This window comes from Microcaecilia unicolor, chromosome 4 (genome assembly GCF_901765095.1).
Source record: "Microcaecilia unicolor chromosome 4, aMicUni1.1, whole genome shotgun sequence".
In the NCBI taxonomy this organism is placed as follows: Eukaryota; Metazoa; Chordata; class Amphibia; order Gymnophiona; family Siphonopidae; genus Microcaecilia; species Microcaecilia unicolor.
In genome coordinates this window covers 49,113,311-49,126,644 of record NC_044034.1, presented here as the reverse complement: position 1 = coordinate 49,126,644, position 13,334 = coordinate 49,113,311, and positions in this window count along the sequence as shown.

The window sequence follows — 13,334 nt, the reverse complement described above, 5'->3', positions numbered from 1 at the left end:
AGTAGAGATCAACAAAAATCCAATTACTCTAATTATTTAGCCAAGACAAACTTCTGAAAAAAGTAAGCTTTGAGATTCCTCATAAATAAAATGTAGGTATCAGATTGAGTAAAACATATTGAAAATTCCTGCCAAAGTATGAACTCATGAATTGTCAGTCTCTTACAACATTTAACAGAAGGGAAACTAAAAGGAGAATTGTTAGTAGTTCTCCTGTTCCTGGACAGAGCTGTGAACTGAAAATTACCCAACATATATATTTGGAGTACTCCCATCTTACATTTTAAATAAGAAAACAAACAAACAAACTTAAACAGTGCCCTGGCCTCAATAGGAAGCCAATCTTACAAAGTAACCTGAGGTCTTATCCAAGTTTCTCAATGAGAAGATCAGATGTACCACAGTATTCTGTACTGTTTGAAGCCTTTTTAACTTATGCTTTGAACTTCCCAGAAATATAAGATTACAGTAGTCTAACTTTGACAAATCAATTGAACCAGGAGTCTAAATTTATCTATTTCAAGAAAGCATGAAAGAGATTTGCATATAATGGATGCACTGTACGCAAATCAAGTTAATGCATATTCATCATGGATATCCTGAAAACCTGACTGGCAAGGGGTACTCCCGGACTGGACTTGGGAAACACTGCACTAGAGGGCTGTGAGTTCAACTTATATGTGGTTGGAAAATTTAACAAATTGAGGGGCTCTTTTACTAAGGTGCATTGAAAAGTGGCCTGCGTTGGTGTAGCTTCGTATTTTGGATGTGCAAAGGTCAATTTTTCAGCGCTTGGAAAAAAAGGCATTTTTTGTGGCCAAAAATGGACATGTGACAAAATTAAAATCAGCATTCGTCCATTTTCGTCCTGAGACCTTACTGCCACCCATTGACTTAGCTGTAAGTTCTCATGCGTTAACTGGACGGTAAGCGGCCAGGATGCAAAAATTGTTATAACATTTTCTGTTTGGCATTTATAACATCTGTGCCCCTCTCAAAACACAGTTTTGTTGGGTAGCTACTTAGGCAGTGTAACGCGAAGAAGGAAGTTGTCTGGACAGTGTATGTTGCAGAGTGGAAGAAAATGTGGCCACAGAGGATTGCATCTAGTAAAATTGAGATAAATGTTTGATTTCTTCACTTTTTCAGTATGCTACTAAGAATATTATCCCCTCAATATTCTATACATGGCTCTCAGTTTTAAGCAGCTATCCTTGGGTGCACCTCCAAGATGCGTGCACTACTTAATTGGCTAATGAGCCATTGGCAAGCAATAGTTGGACACCAACAACTAATTATTGATGTTAATTGGCACCAATTAGGATTTGCATATTTGGCTGCATGCTGTTCTATAACGCCTGGCGCCCAAATCCAATCGTGTACAACTCAAAAGGAGGCTTGGGCGTGTCAAGGGCATTCCAAAAAGCTGTGCGTGTTGTTACAGAATGATGGGTCGTCAGTGTACCCAATTTGAATGCTTGCATTTACACTAGATTTCAGCAGGCGTAAGTCTGGTGTCCAACGAGCGTAGGAATTGGCACTAAGCACAATTCTATAAAGAGGGTCACCCTTTATAGAATCGTGCTTAGTGCTGATCTTTTCCGGTGCCTATTTTTGATCACCATTTATAGAATCTGGCCCTTTATAACCTTGGGGTGATCTTCGACTCCTCCCTCTCCTTCTCTGCACATATTCAGCAGACTGCTAAAACCTGTCGTTTTTCTCTATAATATCAGCAAAATTTGCCATTTCCTTTCTGAGCACATTACAAGAACCCTCATCCACACTCTTATCACCTCTCGCTTAAACTATTGCAACTTGCTTCTCACAGGTCTCCCATTTAGCCATCTCTCTCCTCTTCAATCTGTTCAAAATTCTGCTGCACGACTAATATTCCGCCAGGGTTGTTATGCTCATATTAGCCCTCTCCTCAAGTCACTTCACTGGTTTCCTATCCGTTTCCGCATACAGTTCAAACTCCTCTTATTGACCTATAAGTGCATTCACTCTGCAGCTCCTCAGTACCTCTCCACTCTCATCTCTCCCTACATTTCTCCCTGGCAGGGGCTTAGCCAGACAACAGATTTTGGGTGGGCCTAGACAAGAAGTGGGTGGGCACCAAGTGCTTCCCCCCCCCCCACCACCACCACCACAAAAATATCCCAGCTGGTGGGAAAATGCTTCTTTCCACCTTGGCAGTCTGCAGCAGGCATACACTGAACACTGAGCATGCGCAGGTGCCAGTATCATGGAGAGTAGCGTTTTCGTTACCATCAAGGGGAAGTCTTCAGCTGGCGGAGCTTTTTGATGCTGCTTTTAACTCCTAACCCTTACTTTAATATTTGCTTATCTCTTGTTTGTCTGCCCTAATTAGATTGTAAGCTCTGTCAAGCAGGGACTGTCTCTTCATGTTGAAGTGTACAGTGCTGCGTACATCTAGTAGCACTTTAGAAATGATAAGTAGTAGTGGTAAGTAGTAAAACAATGAATTTTTAATGCCAAACTATACAGAAAAAAAATGGACTGAAGAAGCAGTAGGGATGAGACAATATTTGCTTCATATGTGATGGTCCTTTAAAAAAAGTTATGAATAGTTTGGTTTAGAGAGTTTGAGAGTGGAGGTTTTTTGGTTAGTGTTATTCATTTAAGTACATATAGACCATTTCCATGGGCAAAGCACACATAATGAACACAGAAACAGCCAATCAAAGATTAAACTAGAGGTCTCAAGAAACATTACTACATTTATGGCAACACTGCAGAAATAGAAATACAAATGTTTCTTCCCGTACTGAGCAAAAACAAAGATATCACAGGGGCACATTATCAACGCTGACATTTCCTAATCACTAAATTGAAATACTGTAAAACTCTTTTTCTGCCTTTAACGCAGCATTTTTGTTAAGCCATCTATAAGATGCCACCATCTTCTATCATTTTTAAAAATTACTCTTTGGGAAATCTCATTAGGACTATCATACTAGCACAGATAAGATCTTATTTAGGGATAAATTTACTAAAAGCTGTTTACTGCATTACTGCACACCAATACATTTTATTTATTGCAGGTCCCATTTTATGCAAGGAGATCTATTTACTAATTTAATTTAAAAATCATTGCTTATATTCTGCTAGTTCAATCATAGAGAGTAAACAGTGGAGTGCAAGGGAAATTACACTGAGGTATAATAGGCATTTCCTTGTCCCCAAAGAGACTAAAACAAGGCAAATTACATTGAGGTACAATAGGCATCTCTCTGTCGCCAAGGAGCCTGCAGTGTAAGCTTGTAGCTAGGGCAATGAAGGGTTGAATAACATCCAAGGTCATAAGGAGTAGAGGCTGTCCAAATTTCAGGTTTGATTTTAGTTACGGAGCCCCCAATTTTTTTTTTTCTGCCTAGTTTCATTTTCGGACACCCTGGTTTTGATTTTGGCTGAAACTGACTGTGTTTTCGATGGAAGCCACAAATGTATGCTTTGTCCTGTTTGTCTTCCTCCCTCCCCCCCCCCCCCCCCCCCGAATAGGGGTTGCCTTTCCCTTCTGCTCACCTGTACCATGACCTCTAGTGGCAATCTCACAAGACTGCCACAAGAAGTCATGGCAGCCATTTTGAGAGTAGAGTTGACACTGACAAGAGCGACTGGGGATCACTCCTGCCCTGACTATACCACTAGAACACAAGGGATTGTAAGGTAGTCTGGGGGAGGGGGGGACAAATCTTTACATTCTTTTTTTGTGTGTGTATGTAATGTGATTGCAAGTATTGCAGTTATGACCTTGCATAATAGTTTATATGGTAAATAGAGTGCTCCGAATAAATGCCTTGATACAAGCATTTAGCAGGAATTTAAGTCTGTAATAGGGCCACTGAGAGACTGAAACAGGCCACCTGGCCTGGGGAAGGGACGCTGCCGCTCCCCCCATTGCTACCGCTGCCGCTCACCCTGGATCGCTGCCGTTGCCTAAATACCTTGGCTGGCGGGGACCCCGATGCCCTGCCAGCAGAAGACGTCTTCCTCCAGCACTGACTGCCTGACCCTGCAGCTGCTTTTCCTCTCAGAGCATGCTAGGTTTCAAAACCTTCAAGGGGGCCCTGCGCCGGAGTTCTCTCTCCTTCTCCTGTCGGGACTCGGGTCCTGTCAGGAGCAGGAGAGAGAGAGAGAGAGAGACCCCAGCGCCAGGCCCCCCTTGGAGACTCGGGCCCGAAGAATTTTGCCCCACCTCCCTCTCGGTGGCTCTGGTCAGTAAATTTGGGATGATTAGGAACTAGCTTCTCTGTGGAGATATGACATCAGCTGCCACTCCAAATGTGATGCAAAGCCAGCTATTACATAAGCTCTGTGGCTTTTAGCTTCAGTTCTCATTAGCTGAGGTCCTTGAGTACAGAGGTTATTTTGCTTGCATATAAAAATATGGTCTTTCATTAATTAAATTATTATTATATATATTCTGGCTTGGATACTATTTGGGTGAATCTAAAGAATTTCCAGGCTTTTTTGGGTATGATGTAGATGCAGCATTTTAATCAAACTTGTGGCGTGAGGAAGCTAGAATCTATGAGAAGGAACCTGTAATTATTGTTTTCAAGCACAAGTACTGGTCAGATTATAGTGTTGGTAGGAAAATGATATTATGATGAAATGAAGTTTACATATTATAAAATAATTTGAGAAATGCTTTGCTCTTGATTGTAATTTTTCGGAACATATTGTCCTCACATTCAGTGACATCAATGTGTTTTTTTTAATTCTGGATTGTGTATCAGGCTAGTATAATGTGTCCAGTGTAGACCAGTGTCTGGACTCCTTTACCCTATGTTAGTAACAATCTATATCATGCTTGTCTTAAATCAGTTTAATAACCAAGTACAAAACAGGAAACAACTCAATGCTACTTACTCTTGCTACTTGTACATAGTTTGGATAAGCATAAAAATAACTGGTAATCATGATTTTTTTTAACATGTTCTCACAAAGTTCCTGCCTCAGGGGATATTTAAGTACACCTGCATTAACTTGGAAACCTAAACATGCCAGACCTGTTGAGAAGTCCTTGTTAAAATGACTCTCCCAGTTGTAAGCTGGTGCTTGTAGTTCCTGGGACTGCAGGGTAATAATCTGTGGGTTTAACAGAGGGCTGCCGACTGCAAATTCTGACAATCCCCAGTGGGCCTCGTTGGTTGACGTTCACACAACCAAACTTTAGTTTTCAGTTTCAGCCAAAACCAGGTAATATGTTTCGGCTGAAGTTTCGGTTTCAGCGGAAAGTGTTTATATAGTTTCAGTTTCGGCTGAAACTAAAAAAAAAAAAAAAAAAAAAGAAGTTATAGTTGGCTTCTAATAAGTATTATTGGGAGTTGAACACTGGCTTCCTTGGTTGTCAATCTGCTGCTCTACCCATTAGCCTAGGTCTTCTCAACCCAGTCCTTGGGGCGCACCAAGTCCCATCAGGTTTTCTGGATATCCACAATGAATATGCATGATATAGGAGGAAGAGCATGCCAATCTATCTCATGCTTATTCATTTTGGATATCCTGAAAACCCGATGGGTTTGGTGTGCTCCAATGACTGGGTTGAGAAGCCCTACATTAGGCCACTCCTCCACTGTATTTATAATACATGCTACGTTAGCATGTGATAATATGGTAACACTTTAGCCAATCTTGCCTTGAATTTCTTTTACTCTTCCATTTTACAACTCATCCCCGTCAATAAAGAAGCTAATAAAACATGGACGTCTATAATAATATCCATTCATTTGGAAACTAAAGTGCAGTCAAGTTTTGCACTAGCCGCTCAATATTTATTTGGTACACATGATATACCGCTTGATTGATCCCTATAAAAATACAAGCCAAAACTGACAACAGGAAGGGCTAGAGGGAGAGAGAGGAGGGGCTTGAGAAACAACGGGGAGGGAGTAGATGAGGGAAGAGGGGCACAAGTTTAGGGGAAAGAGAACAGAGCAAACACATCATGAAGAAAGAGCAACACAAGAGTCAGAGAAAAGAGAAGATTTCAAGAGTGCTTTGAAAGAATGGAGTGGCATGGGTACTCTGACAGCAGAAGGAAGTGAATTTCAAAGCTTGGGTCTTAAGTAACTAAGGGGCCCTTTTACTAAGGCGCATAGGCACCTACGCATGTACAGCGTGCATCAAATTGGAACTACTGACCAGCTACCCTGTGCCCTGGGTGGTAGTTCCATTTTTGACACATGTCAAAAAACCCGTGGTAAAAATCTTCTACCGTGTGGCGCTTACCCGACGGTAATCGGGAGTGTATACACACTGACGACTACCGCCCGGTTAACGTGTGAGACCTTACTACTAAGTCAGTGGATGGCGGTTAGGTCTCAGGCTGAAAATGGATGCACTCACTTTAATTTTGCTGCACGACCATTTTCGGCCACAATAAAAAGGCCTTTTTTGCAGGCTCGCTGAAACAATGGACCTGAGCGCGTCCAAAACAAGCGCCTGCACCAACACAAGCCATTTTTCAGTGCACCTTAGTAAAAGGGCCCCTAAAAGCAGTGTCACAAGACAGTGAGAGGTGCAGGGCACACAAAGGAGGTTGTCAGAGAAGGAGCGGTAGCTACGAGATGGGTAGTAGGGAACCAGCAGTTTAAGCAGGGGTGTTAGGAAAACAGCACTTGAACGTAAGCATAAGTAGTGTGAAACGGATGTGGGCAGAGACTGGGATCCAGTGCTCAAGATGGAGAAGGGGGGGGGGGGGGGCGACATGGATGCACAGTGGGGTAGATTCACTAAATGGTGCCTAAAGTTAGGCGTCAAAATACAGGGCGCTAAGTGTGAATTCTATAATTGCAGTTCCACGTGGGGCTTCTGCTATAGGACACTAGCTTAAGCATTTATGCTGGCCAAAAGCTGGAGTAAATGCTCAGCCCTTAACTATGTGTGTAAAATCAAGTATTCTATTAAAACTGCACCTAAATGCTGGGCAAGCCCCTGGCCCTGCCCATACCCCTCCCTTGATCATGCCCCCTCTGGAGTTACACACTATAGAAATTAGGCACACTGCTTAAAGAATAGGGGTGCAGATCAGTTACGCATGTAACTACTAATTTATGCCACTTAGCCAATTGTTGACAGTTAGCACCAATTAAGCGCAAATGGAGTCAATTAGGGGCCCCTTTTACTAAGGTGTGTTGGTGCCTATGCGCATCCAACATGCATCAAATTGGAACTACCCCCAGCTACCACGTGCCCAGGGCAGTAATTCCATTTTTGATGTACGTCCAAAACACGCGGTAGAAATTTTCTACCACATGGCACTTATTCTATGGTATATAACAAAAGAGAGGGAATGAAGTACAAACTAAAGTCCAAACAAAAAAAACAGCACCACAGGTCTTTAAAAATGGAACACAGTTCTTTAATGAATGAGCCTTGTCAAGGCTCATTCATTAAAGAACTGTGTTCCATTTTTAAAGGCCCGTGGTGCTGTTTTTTTTGTTTGGACTTATTCTATGGTAATCAGCAGTGTGCACGTGCTGACGATTACCACCCATTTAACGCGTGAGACCTTACCACTAAGTCAATGGGTGGCAGTAAGGTCTCAGGCCGAAAATGGGCGCATGCTGGTTTTAATTTTGCTGTACATCCATTTTTGGCCACAAAAAATATACCTTTTTTGCAAACGCGCTAAAAAATGGACTGTGTGCATCCAAAACACATGCCTACACCAGCGCAGGCCATTTTTTGGCACGCCTTAGTAAAATAGTCCCTTAGTTTTCATGCATAAAATGACCACGTGCCCAATTGCACATCTATTATCTTGGGGTTCCATTCCTAGAATGAAGGCGAGTAAGTACAAAGACTGGGGCCCTTTTCCTAAGCTGTGCTAAAAAGTGGCCAGCGCTATCCCCAGCGTAGGCTTTTCCCATGGCTGTAAAATGGCCACATTTTCCACTTTCCCTATTATTGGCCACATGCTAATTTCAAAACACAAGGGGGAGATCCCTACAAAATAGTCAATCTACATACATATTTGGCAGTGAGCGCAAACATCATAAACTTTCTGGCCTTATATTAAGGGGTGTTATAGTGATAATAGGAGGTTATTTTGAGCCGATGACGAAGCAGTCCTGCTCCCGCTGTTTAATAATGCTGGGAGCTTCTTGAGGCTTTTTTCCTCCTATTGCTTCTTAATTACTTTGCAAGTCAGACCCTAGAATGAGTATCCCGTGTGGACATATGCACATGCTAATTTCCCCATTAGTACATGGCGATTAGCGTGGGAGCCCTTACCGACACCTATTTTCTGAGCAGTAAGGGCTCACATGCTAACCACATGCTAATTGGTTAGCGTGCTGTGATGTACTAACTGATTAGTGCAGAACACACCTACTCTCCGCCCCCAGTGCTAAAAAAATGAAATCTATTTTTTAGCATGTAGGAAGCGGGTGCCAATCCAAAATCTACCGTGGGATGTCTGAACACACTCCATGGTAATGCTTTGTACCCTGTGGTAAGCACGCTTACCACAGTTTAGTCAAAGGTCCCCATTGTGCGCCATTGGGAATGTTTTATCATGTTCCCAGTTACAACACAGAAAAGTCCCCTTACCGCATGTTAAGTGTATTCAGAGTTAGCGCAGATGCACTTATGGCATCCTATTTACCATGCACTGAATGCAGTTCACATTCCATGGGCATTTCCCCCATAACCCACTCAGCCCCTGCCCCACAACAGAAATTAATGTGCACAATCGCAATCATGTGTGAATAGTGTAAACTAATTCACATGCTAGCACATTTTAGCAAAGATTTACCAAAAGGTGCAACCGTATTACCACATTAAGGGGGTCTTTTACTAAGGTGCGCTAGCATTTTTAGCTAGCCCTAAAACTCAGCTAAACACTGAGATGCCCATAGAAATATAATTTTATTTATTTTATTTATTTATTTGTAACATTTGTATCCCACATTTTCCCACCCATTAGCAGGCTCAATGTGGCTTACATAATACCGTCAAAGCGATCGCCAAGTCCAGTAGATATTAAACAAATACAGTTTAAAACAAGGGTCAGGTAAGGTTAGGGTATACAAGTACAACAAGGGTCAAGGAACTAAGGAATATACAATGTGCATTACGATGTGAGGTTTTGATGCATTACGGAGTTAAGGCATTTAAGTTGGATCAGTAGAGTAGGCCTTGCAATGATCGCCTGAAGTTTAGATGGTCATGGATCGTTTTCACACTCTTTGGTAGTGCATTCCACATTTGTGTACCTAAGTAGGAGAAATTGGATGCATAGGTTGATTTGTATCTGAGTCCAATGCAGCTTGGATAGTGGAGGTTCAGATAGGAATGTGACGCTGTTTCTGGTCGGAAGATCTATCAAGTCAACCATGTATCCCGGGGTTTCAAGGTAGATAATCTTGTGGACCAAAGAGCAAATTTTGAAGGTACTACGTTCCTTGATTGGGAGCCAGTGCAGTTTTGATCGGAGAGGTTTAGCGCTATTGAATTGTGTTTTACTGAATATCAGCCTGGCTGCTGTGTTTTGGGCTGTCTGGTGCGTCTTCAAAAGCTGTAATTTACATCCTGCAAATAAACCATTGCAGGCTCAGAACCATTTATTGTATCAAGTTACGGAATATTTCCCTCGGGAAGTAAGGTCTTAGATGTTTTAGTTTCCACATAGAATGAAGCATCTTATTTATAATCGAATTAACTTGGATCTCAAGTGTAAGATGGCTATCAATAGTTACACCTAAGATTTTGAGGCTATCAGAAACAGGAAGAGAATAAACAGGATTGTTCTGGGTTGAGGGTTTATAATTATTGTATGGGGACGAGAGGATAAGGCAGTGTGTTTTATCAGTGTTTAATTTCAATTGGAATGAGTTTGCCCATGAATCCATGATGGTCATAATGGGCATCTCAGTGTTTAGCGCCAGCTGATTTTTAGCACAAGCTAAAAATGCTAGCGCACCTTAATAAAAGATCCCCTAATTCAGCTGTAAGGTTGATTTGTGACCTCAGGCATTTTGATAGTGTATCTTTGATTTACCAAATCACTGGCTTAGGATAAATAATTGTATTGAATTTAAGATTTTATGTTTGATTTTTTAAGTCAATTTTTGGTCTGAATTCTGGAGGAGTAACTGAATTATTGACCTTGCCATCTGTAGAAAGTCGGGTTTTTTGAGAACTTTGAAACGGGATATTCCTTCTTTGAAAAACGTTTGGTTTAAATCTATTCTCGAAGCCTCTTTTCCATGTGTTGGAGCTAGGCTATGGAATAAAGTTCCTTTAGATCTGAGATTTGCATTTTCTTTTTCCACTTTTAGGAAACAGTTAAAGACTGAAATTTTTAAGTTACCTTTTTTTTTTTAATAAGTTTTTGTTTTTAATGACTGTGCTGTTTTGATATTTGTTATTCTCTCCATTATTATTGAATACCTTAGAAATATTAGTGGTAAAGAAAACTTCAATAAAATAGAATAATATATGTTATTTACCACAGGGCTCATTTTACACAATGGGAACTATTTACCAATAACGCATTTTAACATTCTTAGCATGGATGAACTTGCAAGGTAGCATGGCCTATTAAATCTACGCCTAAATGCAAAAACACAAGACATGCCATTTCTATAACAACTACTCCCACAAGAAAATGAGTAAAATTATATAAGCCCAAAAATGAAAGAAACTGCAAAATGACAACCATGGCCGTGCTCACCTCTAGTGTTCTTTTAATATTTTACTAGATTTTCTAACAATTTTCCTGGTCTGTTACCAAATTGAAACAGCTTATATTTACTCCAGAGAATAGCAACTGTGTATTTAACAGAAATTTAAGGAATTCTAAGCTATTTCTGTTAATAATCCAGATATGATGCAATTTTGCAAAGCAATCTGTATGTTAAGTACATAAGTATTGCCACACTGGGACAGACGAAAGGTCCATCAAGCCCAGCATCCTGTTTCCAACAGTGGCCAATCCAGGTCACAAATACCTAGCAAGATCCCAAAAAAGTTCAATACATTTTATGCTGCTTATCTCAGGAATAAGCAGTGGATTCTCCACAAGTCAATTCAATTATGGTCTATGAACTTTTCCTTTAGGAAGCTGTCCAGGCCTTTTTTAAACCCCGCTAAGCTAACTGCCTTGACCACATTCCCTGGTAATGAATTCTTCAAATGCTTGGGTCAGTTTTCAGAAATGAGACTGTGTGCTAAAGTAGCATGAGTTGTGGTAAAATAATTCATCTTATCAGGTAACCCACATAATTTCTGCACTGACAGGGGAATTCTACATATGGAACCAAACTTTAGGCGCTACTTCTGTGCTGAAAGCATTCCAACAGGTGCATGCACTGAAATGGGGCAGAAATGGTAGATCCATATGAAAACACACTTATGCACCCCTTTATAGAATAGTGCCTAAGACAAAAGCATAGCTGCATGGGACACCAGGCGAGCGGCTGCTCCTCCAAATGGACTTCCAATGGTGCCACACCTATTTTTGATGTGATCTGTCGCATTTTAAAAATGCACCAGCGCTGTCAGTAGTCCGCTCTCCACTCCCCCGTGCCCTCAATCTGGCTACGCTTCTGGCCTAAGGGCCTGATCTTTGGACTACGGGAGTTAGAGGGGCTGCCTCCCACGGTTGGATATTCAATGCCGGACCTTTTCTGGAGACCGGCATTGAATATGTGGTTTATTTTTGGCCGGTTTACACATAGCCAGCCAAGCTGATATTCAGCACTGGCTGGTTAAGTTTAAATTGGCCAAAGATATACCTGCTATTTTGGCCTCCTAATTTGGCCACCAAACTTAATCGGTGATTCACTGAATATTAGTGGATAGCTGGTTATAGAAAACAATATAACCGGTTATCCGCTTAGGGCTAGATTCCATATATGGTGCCTGAAAATTCCACATGTAAAAAGAAAATACACCTAGGCATATTCTATAAAGTACGCCTACATTTTATAAAATATGCCTAATATTCTGTGTGACTTATAGAATACACCGAGCACCCATCCGCACAACTAATTTTAGACACGGGCAATTACATCAAGTAAAACTTGCTGTAAATGTCAATGCTTAAATTAGGTGCAGAGTGGGTGTACTGTATACAGTTCGTTTTTTCTAGCAAAAAAGGTGCTGGTACTCAAATGCTAAGCCACTCTTCAGGGGTGGGGTAATTACTGAGGGACCCACTCCACAATAGCCAGGCCCCCTGTAACCAGTCACAGAATCTATGTCAAGGCAGAATTGGTGTGTAGAGCCTGAGCTTTTTCATTTAAAACTTGGGGTCCACGGGTCAATTTCAGCAGACAGTGGAAAAGGTGCCGGTACTCAGTATCCCCTCAAAAAAAAGCCCTGACTGTATAACAATGCACATAGATTTTAGAAACACCCATGCCACTCCCATGGCCACACTCGCTTTTCAACCATGCGACTTAGAATTTATGTGCAGCACGTTATAGAATATGACAGTTGTGAGTGCAAATTCTAATTAATGCCAGTTCATATTACTCCCCCTGTTTACTAAGCCGCGTGGAAATACTGACACAGCCCATTCAAAGCGAATGGGCTGTGTCGGCATTAGTGCATGGCAGCTGCTTAGTAAACGGGGGTGGGGGGGGGGCTAAGTAATTAAGGTGCATGCACAAATCCAGAATACGACTCGATTAGCGTGCTTGACTTAAGTTTCACTATATAGAATCTGGGAGTAAGTGCTAACCAGCAATATTCAGCAGGAAATAACCAGATATCTCCCGCTGAATATTGCCAGATAACTGGTTAAGTGCCATTTCACCAGCCAGGAGCCAATATCAGGCAGGGTTTCCAAAAAAAACTGAAAAAGGGGCATGGCCATGGGGGTATAGGTGGGTCATTGGTGTTCCCTTAAAATGTACACAGTATTATAGAATAGTGCGGATCCATACCCAACTTGCTCTTTGGGATTTGCATCTTGTTTCAGTTGGTGTAACTCTTCGTGCCCAAAGTTGGGCACAGATCCCAATGCTATATGCTATTCTATAAAGGATGCTAATCCTGGAATGCCCATTATAGAATACCAATCAGCCAAAGTGTGAGCACAATTTAATGAATCCAACCCTTAATGTCCATACTCACTATCATATCTATATTATTTACTATTCTCTGTAAATTTTCAGTTTCACAGTTTCTAGCACTGTAGCAAAAGATGGCTTGTTATATTTAGGGGGAAGTTATCAGTGTGGGCTACTGTTAAGACAGTTTATTTTACAACAGAGTCCCAGTTTATGCTAAAATAACCCTATTGGTAGCAAAATAACCCAATTTAACAGCAGCCCACATTGATAACTCCC